The sequence below is a fragment of the Telopea speciosissima genome, chromosome 9 (assembly GCF_018873765.1).
Source record: "Telopea speciosissima isolate NSW1024214 ecotype Mountain lineage chromosome 9, Tspe_v1, whole genome shotgun sequence".
Lineage (NCBI taxonomy): Eukaryota > Viridiplantae > Streptophyta > Magnoliopsida > Proteales > Proteaceae > Telopea > Telopea speciosissima.
The window spans coordinates 13,794,329-13,804,592 of NC_057924.1; positions in this window are offsets into that span (position 1 = coordinate 13,794,329).

Genomic DNA, 10,264 nt, shown 5'->3' on the forward strand with positions numbered 1-10,264 from the left:
TTACATGGGTTTGGGGCTAGTTCTAGAGGAGATACTAGTAATTTATTCAAAATAAAATCATCATGCAAAAAAAGGTATTACTAATAATAAGTGTCTTAATAACATTTAGGCAAGTGTACGGTCTTGTGCACCCAACCATTGGATGGGCATGACTCTGTATGGTACACTACCCCTCACCTCCATCCAATGATGCACCACTATGCACAAAACCTCTCCCCTAATATAAAAATTAAAACACAAAATATACAATTCATTACCTTGATATGATGTGTGTTACCTTGATAAGATGCGTGTCAAATATGTTGAACAGTCATTAAAATGGCATGCATTCATCACAAACCAAGGAATACATGATAGCATCATACATTGTGATATCTATTTATAATAACTCATTGCACCAGAGTCATCTCTCATATGCATGTTAGAATATAAGAAAGAGTTATGATAATGAAGACTCGAATTGAAAGACTAAGATATTGGAGAAAATCAACATTACAAAAAGCTATTGATATGTAAATTTCTATCATAGACCATTAAGATTATTGTTTTATAAATCATGAAGATTATATATTTCTTTAATCTTATTAAGCTTGGTACATACAATATATGAAGATTATGCTTTCAGTGCTAGAAGGATAAATTATTTAATAGGAAAAGCTAGATGTGTCCCATGTAAGTTACAAAAGCTTTGTAACCTATTTTTCATTATTAAAAATACTCTTAACGTCAAAGGCATAATTCATGGTAGAAGAAACTAAAAATTTCGAAAAGCAATGAGTAGGGTTCACTTTTTCAAAAAAAAAAAAGTCATGCTTTCAGGGTATAAATGAGCTTACATATTATATAAAAGATTCAATGACTTTTTTCACCTTTGGGTTTTTTTTTTTCAGTTTTATTATTACTTGCTATTTTATTTGGTCTTTAAGAACTAAAGTTGTTAAGGGATTGACCAAGGCTGATCCCATGTTAATTCTAAGGGATGTATCTCGGTGGCTTGAGTATTTATGCATTCACCCCCCATCCAATTATATACATGCATCTCCGCCATGCACACATCCTTTTCATGAGTCACAATAGGTTTCTAACAACGATCTTCAACTCCCTAGTTTAATTTGTGCAGGCATTTATGACTCTGAAGTAACATTAGCCAGTTGGGCGTTCTCCATTTTGATAGCTGGCCAGGATGCTCTAACATCTACAGGTAACCTCACAAATACAGATAAAAAATAAGCAGAAATTCATGCAATTTTATAGGGGTGGAGACATGCTATGAAGGCAAACAGTAAGCTCAATGATGCTACAACAGGGAACTTTACTCCCTCCTCAACTCTACTGACTCTATGAACTTACCTTGGAACTTAATTAATATTTACTTCAATCTAGCTGATGAAACTACCAATTTCACTAAAGTTAGTTTTAACTGGTGTAACAACAAACTCTATTATAGTAATGTTTTGAACGTAGCTCGGTCAACCATCAACAATATATGTACCAAACCCTGTCCTAACCATAATGTAAATTGACCTATCTAGTACTATAATACTCTCTTTTTCATTAAAAAAAATGATTTTTTTCACCAACCTTGATTTCAACTCATCTTCAACCCATACGTTTTGAATCATGAAAGTATTTATTATCTAAAGATTCAGAACAGCCCCAACTAACAGCAATTTACTCCTGAGAGAAAGAATTATTCTTAGAGACCATAGAACCAGAAGTATTTGCACGTAAAATATTTTGATTGATGCTTTGTGTCTATTTGCAACATAAGTAAAGCTTCAATTCATGTAAATATGATTACTTACGGAGATCATTCATGGTCATGACCTACTTCTTTCCTGAAATAATTAGTAATAGCTAACAAAGATGTTTATAAACCTAAGTCCACTAAAAAATGAAATTCATATAGTAGAGACTGCTCTTTCCATTTTAATGCAATAAAATCACAAAAGAAAAAGAAGAAAAATATGAAATTCAAAGAGTAATCTTCTAATTTTCCTTTTAACTTATTTCAATTTTACTTTCATTTTCAGTCTAAATGGTATTACTCTGGCATGAATTTTTACTTGTATGGACTCACTAAGAATCTTAAAAGAAACAAGCAAACTAGCAAAACTTCAGAACTTTTTGGCTGAAAGAGTTAAATTTTGAGGGAGAGAAATGAAGGAGGCAATGAGAGATAAATGTGGAGAAAAATCAAGTTGAGGTGATTGTAGGAAGGCCTTTGTAATTGCTGAATTTCAACAACTGTTGATTTAATATGCTATTTTTTCAATCCATTGGCAAATCTATTCATGGTTTCAGAAATCCAATTAGGATCGGAAGATTCGAATTGGATTTTTTAAGGTAAATCATTTTTGTCAGTTATTTATGAATGAATGAATGGTGATTTATGGATTTTCTTAATTGACACAACTAGATGTGATTTGATGTAAATATTCTAAATCGTTGGTTTAAACTACCTTTTTGTTTTCTCTCTTACTTGTAGCTTCCCTATCACAAGAGGTTTACTACAAGAGCCTCGCCTTGTGCGAAGTTGGATAAGCTGTTAATTATAAACAAATGGAGTCTCAAACCTCATCTCCTCTCTTCATTTCTATCTTTTCATTCTTCCTCTCATTGTCTTGTAAATTAGAGACTAATGGTTAGGACCATCAATCTTGAATTAATATTCATGGTATTGGGGTTCTTTCATCAGTACAATCATGTCAAGACCTTTAAGCCTTCTGGATGGAGCAAAGCCAAAACCACCTTCTGCAGCAGTAGCGACACCTTCAGAACAATGGGTATGTAATTATGCATCGGTTTGTTTTTTATGTTTGTAATTAGCAGAGCAGTATGGTTTTCCTCTGCTATAAGGATTGAATTTCATTAGATCATTGATTTGGTAATGCTAAGCAATGTAATTTCCCTTGATTTGATATGTCTCAACCTGTGTGGGAGAAGATTGGCATCTACAAAAGAGGGATTGTACCTGTTCTCTACCAAAGGTTATGATTGGGTTTTCTCTATGCCTATCTTTTTAGGTGTTACAATTTCATATATGATCCATAATGGGATTGGTGGTGTAGGTCTCATGCAAGAAACATGGTGGAATAAGGTTCACCATGGGTGGGAAAAGCTACTTTGAACTGGTCTTAATAGACAATGTGTGAGGGAGTGGAGCAATCCAATCTCTCTCCTTCTCTTCCTCCCTTAAAATTGGAATTTTGGTCAGACCTTCTCTAGCATAGTACAATTTTGCAATTTCCTCTTAGCTTTGGTATAGTTGCTTCTTAGTCTAGGGTTGAACCAACCCATCAATGAAACCCTTATGTTTCCAAGTTTTTTTTGGGTGGGGGATGGGTGGATTCCTAGGTTGAACCCCTAGAGTTGGAGTCATATGGTTGTAAGGTTCCTAATTGACCCCATTTCACTAAGGAGCTCTGTAGAATTAGCCACCTTTAGATTCTGAGGTAGCAAAACTGCAAACTATTCAATGCTCTCCTTCAGTCCTTGTAGAAGCTTACTAAGCATATATAAACATCTGTAGTAAGTGATAGATTTTCCAATATAAGCTTATCATCGAGGCATCCAACCTCAAGTACAGAGCATCCTAAGCATGAAATTGATGAAGCAAAAGAAAGGATTAAAATCATTTGAAGTAGAGCTGTCGGTGAAGGGAAATTCTTATTTCAGCATAACTCATTGAATTCTCATTTTACAACTACAAAGCCGTGGTTTATTTACAAGTAAACCAATACACTTTGCTATGCCAGATAAGCTAAAGTAATTAAACGGTTTTTCACTGCAAATAACATGTCCATAGCAAATTATAAAGATTAATCGCAAACAGGAAAGTAAAAGGTATAGATTAGTAAAACCAGAGAGAGATTAATTTTTCGCTCGCTCTTTCAGATGATCGACGCGTTCATTTGGGTAACAAAAGGCTTGGGTGTCGAAGACAAATTTGGTCTCTACCCACTTGCAAGAGCAACATGTGAACATACATTTTGTTTTGAAATTGTAGCATTGAGGGCACTGTTTCTTTGTTTCTTTACATATTATTCGTGAAGAAACAATGCCATGAAAGGTGTAATTTTGATTTTGTCTTTTTAAAACCCGAATATTATCTAAAACCTGGGCCGGGCCTTAAAATTTTATTTAGTGGAATATAGAAATGAATAACATAGGGGGACGTAGCCCGCCTTACTCCAAGCCCTATAACAACAAAAGCTCTCTCTAACTCAAAACCCCCAGAAATGCCCATACAATTAAGCTTAAAAATATTTACAATCTAAAAACTGGTAAGACAACTTTGTGTAATTTTGACTCAAACGAAAAAAAAAATTAAATCAATTGATCAAATCAAGTTCTTGAGTCACGTGTCAACAATTTCTGTAATGGAAATATTGAGGAGATTCACAAACCCTTCTCTGGATAGTTTCACTTTTTTCTCCGATTGAATGAACTAATTATTTCTAATTTGGTGACGCCTGTCTACTGGTAAAGGGTGCCTCAAGGTTTTCTCCATCTCATGTTTGGTGGCCTCATCCAACCCCGTAAATTGTACATTTTCTTTCTTGTGGCTTGGAGTTTCTCTAGAGCCGGTTTCCTTTAATAAAATTTTCATACTTTGACTTAAAAAGAAAAGAAAAAGATAAAAAAAAAACTTCACATATTATTCTTAAAAACATTTGAAAGCTTAGGTTGTGTTTGGTAACACTCACCGGAAGTATGTGATTGTGTCTACACTTGCATGACTTAACTTTTAATGCACAGTTCCAATAATTACATGCTTTAGTACTGGTGAGTAAATTTCAACCCAAAAAAAAAAAATTTATTGGTGAGTAAATGAACTTCATAATTTATTAACGGTTGTGTGGTGTTTAAATTTTAACATTAATTTTGAGTTAAGCTACTCTTTAATCTTATTAGAGTTATATGGAAAGGGAATAGAGCGAAGGATAAACTCCAACATATCTCATTTAATATTGTCTTTATTTGTTGTTCTAACTTTTAATTTACAATGTATTTTGTTGTCGTTAAAATGGTGAAGGGAAAAGTTGTAATCTTCTTTTCATTGCCCATTTTCTTATTCCCAAAAGTTATTTAATGTAATGGTAAAAAGGAGTTTTTCAATTAATTCAAAAGTGACTTGTCATTTTATCATTATTAAAAGCTGCACATTTTTTTGTGAGTGTGTTATACTAAAAGGGCAAAAAAATAATTTTAGAATTTTTTCTAGCAACTTTGATTACAACAAGATTTTTCATTTAATTTATTTGATTGACCGCCAAGGAGAATCATTTACAATTATCCATAAAAAATGGTACTACTAATAAATGTAATAACATTTAGGCAAAACGATTTGTGCACGGTCTCACACCCAACCATTGGAGTATTTGGCTCCTCTCCAACTTCCTGACTGCCCAACTCCCTCCCAACCAGACATAAATAGGGGTGGACCCCGCCCCGGGCCCTTGCCCAAGGTGGGGTCCACCCCTAATTGTGTCTGATTGGGAGGGAGTTGGGCAGTCAAGGAGTTGGAGAGGATCCAGATTTACCATTGGATGAGCATAACCGTGTATGGTACACAACCCCTCACCTCCATCCAATGGTGTATGGGCGTGCACAAATACTCTTCGCTAATATTTATTTTATAATATAAAAATTTTCAAACATAAAACATACAATTCATTACCTTGAAAAGATGCATGTCAAATATGTTGAACAGTCATTAAAAAGGCATGCATTCATCACAACCGCTGAATCATCATACGTTGTTGGCGTGATATTTGTTTATAATAACTCATTACACCAAAGTATTCACCATAAACCATACTCCATACACCGCATCTTTCCTTTTTTCTCTCATTCTATAAGCACGTTAGAATATTAGAAAGACTTTCATCTCTATGCATGTTAGAATATTAAAAAGAATTATGATAGTGAAGACTCGAATTGAAAGACTAAGATATTGGAGAAAATCAAATTATAAAAATCCATTTGGTATGTAAATTTCCATCATAGACCTTTAAGATTATTGTTTTATAAATCATAAGATCATATTTTCCTTTAAATCTTATTAAGTTTGGTACATACAATATATGGAGCTTATATTTTAAGTGTTAAAAGGATAAATGAACTTAAGGGGAAAAGCTAGATATATCCCATGTTTCTAAACTATTTTTTATTACTAAAACTACCTTCAACTTCAAAGTCATGATTTGTCATAGAAGAATCTAAAATTTTCAAAAATCCATGATTGGGGTTCACTTTTTCAAAAAAAGTCTTGCTTTCAGGTATAAATGAAATTACATGCTATAAAAAATTCAATGACATTTCATTACAAAATGGGCTTGCGCGGTTTATAAAATCCTGTAATAATGATTCTTGGGAGTGGGACCCACACATAAGAAACAAAGAACTTTTGTACCCCTCTCTCTACTCTTATGAAGGGATTCAAATCCTCTACTGCCAAGGTCTTGGCTGCCATCGTGCTGCCAGGCATCCTGGTGGCGCCATGTGTCTTTTGAAGCATCTAACAGTCCTATTTCAAAAAAATTCAAATCTGAGCTTAACGTGAAAGTGACCACTTCAACCAAAGACGGACCGGACCAAACCAAATGGTCGGTTTTCTAAAATAACCACCTAACCAAAAGACCGAACGAACCCTAACGTTTCGATTTGGGGTCATCGTCTTCTTCCTCCCTCTTAGTTGCTCTGCTACAAGGCTTCTTCCACTGACTCTGCAACTGTGTTTCTCAAGGTGCGACGAAAGCCACATCTGCAACCTTTTCTGCTCATCTTCCTCCGTCGTGACGAAAGCCCAAGGAAACAACCGAACTGCGTGCTCTTCGTGGCTGATTCATTCTCCCAAATCTGCCCTGCTTCAGGATTTGGCCGGAACTCTTATTGACTGTGGCTCTGCAACAATCGACACTCTTCCTCTCAAGATTTCAACAGAGAACTGGGTTTGAAATGCTTGGAGAAAAAGCAAAAAAGCTAGGGATGAAGTATGTGTTCTTTGCTTACTGTTTTCTATTTTGAATTGGGACAACCAAGAATTTTCATTGTTCCTTTTTGATCTTGTATGTGATTTACTTGTTTTTCTGTTAGAAGATGAAGTCCAAAAGCAAAAAATCTTCAAAGGCTACTGGATCTTGTACTGATGTCCTCCAAGAATCTGAGAAAGATAAGCTCGAATCAGCTTATGCTGTTAACGGGAACCAAATTCTGGCCAGTTACTTCATTGAGCTCATGTATGTTCTGCAAGTAAGGGACTTGGAAACAGGTTCATTGGTACATCATTTGCCAATTAATATTTGCTCAATTTATGGGAAGCAAATTCGGGTTACATATTTTGAACAGAATTCATTTTATAATGTTGCACATCTTGTAATACTAATGTTTAAGTAGATAGAAATCCTTCAAGTATAGTGTACCATCAAAATTCCATTTTCTTACACTCAAGGGCCATGATCTCATGGTACAATACATACAACTGGGGCAGAATATAAGAAGACAATTTCAGAAAGAAAATTTCATTGTTGGGTCCATTATCCAATTCCAGACTACTAGCAGTCATACAACCTTGAACAGAGGTTTCCCTCATGAGTCTACTTCTACGAAAAGGCTAGCTTGATGATGCAATCCTGCTTCTTTCAATGACTTTGAGTGCTTCTCTAGGCCATACACAACCGAGGAAAGTTAGAGGCCAAGCAATAATTCTTTGCATTCAAGCAATCCAAAGAATCCGGTGGAAGAAGCCTTGTAGCAGAGCAACTGAGAGGGAGGAAGAATCCGTTCGGTCTTTTGCTTAGGTGGTTATTTTAGAAAATGACCATTTGGTTTGGTTTGGTCTGGGTCCGTCTCTGGTTGAAGTGGTCATTTTCACGTTAAGCTCAGATTTGAATTTTTTTGAAATACGACCATCGAATGCTTTAAAAGACACGTGGCACCACCAGATGCCTAGCAGCACGATGGCAGCCAGGACCTTGGCACTAGAGGATCTGAATCTCCTATTAAGATGGAGCCAAAAATAGAAAAATAAAGGAAAAATTACATGATTAGTATCCATATTACGACTGTGGTAATGATTCTTTCGTATTTCTACGAGTTGCCAATTTCAGATAGTTTCCATCATAGATTGATTTCTCAACCTAAATCATTAACTATGAAACCTCAAACTCATAAACCCTTAAACCATGAAATGTGAAACCCTATATTAGATCCCTGGTGAAGATGAATCCTTGTTAAAGAAATGCATTAATACAAGAACGACAAGACTATGAAACAATATTATGTAAACCTTAAGCCTTGAAATCAATAAATCTCATAGTGAATCCCTCGGTTAAGAAGAATCAATGCTAAAAACAAAAGAAAAATTTAATGAGAGTAACACTGGCATGCTTTTAGATTGAAAATGTCATCAGGGAGAGGCTCGCTGAAGTATGAAAGTTGCAGAAAGAGAACAATTTCAGATCTTTGAGTCCTCTAATGAACCCTACAGAACATCTGTTTCGAAGAAGCTTGGATTTTCCAAGAGTTCTACGGTTGACTCCGACTAGTCCTCTTAGAATGTAAGAGGGGAAACGCTTTATCCCCTCAAGTACGGTACAACCTCAAGTGCACCAAAAAGATACATTTGACGGTGCACTTGACACAGTTAGATAGAGATAAGATGCCAGGGAAGAGTTAGGAGACTTCTGCAAACATTTTAGTCATAATACTATTATAAAATCTCCTCCTAATCTAAAAGAAAAACATATATATATTTTCCAAAAAAACCGCTTTTCTAAAAGAAATCTTATCCGAAAGGTAAAATGGGTGAAATTCGCTATACAAAACAATTTCCTAAACAAGTAGGTGATGCATCTTTGCAAAAATTACATGTTTGTTATAAATGCAGGAAAGTTAGGCACTATAAAAATAAATGCTGAACTAAAGCCGAACTGAAACAAAAATCAATGCAGTAGAAAGAGATAAAAACCTTAAGAACCATTTGTGTCGAGTTCTATTATATAGTTCAGACTCATAATGTTTTTCTAATGACATAAATCAAATAGTTACTCTTGAAGATGAATAACTTCTAGCAGATTTAGAGGATTCTATAATCGAACAATCTGAACATTTTGTTGAATGCCGATGTGACTCTTGCCAAGCTATTCTTAAAATGAATGGTTTAGGAATAAATGTGCTTACTAAAGATGATCTTATAGATCAAATAAGGGCGCGTTTGGTAACGATTCCGTTCTGAGAACGGTGTTCTTCGATAAAATGATCTTTTTCTGTTTCTTCTTCGAAAGATCATTTTTGTCCTACTGTTAGGCGTTTGGTAAACCTGTTCTGAAACGGTTCTCGAAATCATTCATGAACCAAATGGTGTTTGGTAAAACATGGTCTGGGACAGAAATTTAAAACTATTGCCATTATTTACATAAAAATCATTTTTGATCTTAATCCTAATACCCCTTCTGCCTGTAACCTTTAGAGAAAGGACATGATAAAAATAAATGTCAACCAGTCTCTTTTTCTTTTGAATAAAATACATGAGCATCCCCAACACAAAGAAACCGAGTAAGATTCCCCCTAGTAGTAATTCCACCATTCAACAGTTAAAAATCCTAAATTTTGGATGCACTTTAGTTTTCCATATTAGACGCACAACTCAAGCCAAGTCTTCCAAGAACAGATTTATTGTGCACAAAGCTCATGTAAAACCAAACCACTGCAGCTTTTTGGTTTACACACACGTGACCAGGGAATTAGAGAAATCTTTTTGTAACCAGGAAATTTACCTCTCCAAAAAACGAGCACTAATCAAATCCAGCTGAGAATACGCAATCGCTACCACATAAAAGATTCTGAATTTTTTTTTCCTATGAACACAGAGACGGTTACCGTACCCAACAAAAGAAATAGTGTATAGTTTCCATCTCTCTCTCTCTCATAGAACATCCTCTAATGGAACCTGCAGATTTTCTAAAACTACTTAAGATGAAGCATACAAATACAAATTTAAAGAAGAAAAAAAAGAGGCATACAAATACAAATTTTAAAACAATAATGAAGGGAAAAAACGAATTTGCAGAAGAAGAAGAAGAAGCAGAAGCAGAAGAAGAAGAAGAATACTTGAGAGGCTCTTGAGTCTTGCGTCTTGCCGTCGAGACGTCCAGCAGCCTTCGTTTTTTTTATCGTGGAGAAGCCTAAAGATTTTAAGATTTTATCGGGATTTCACCTACCAAGTTACCCTAAAATTGATATTGGGAGTGAGAAACAT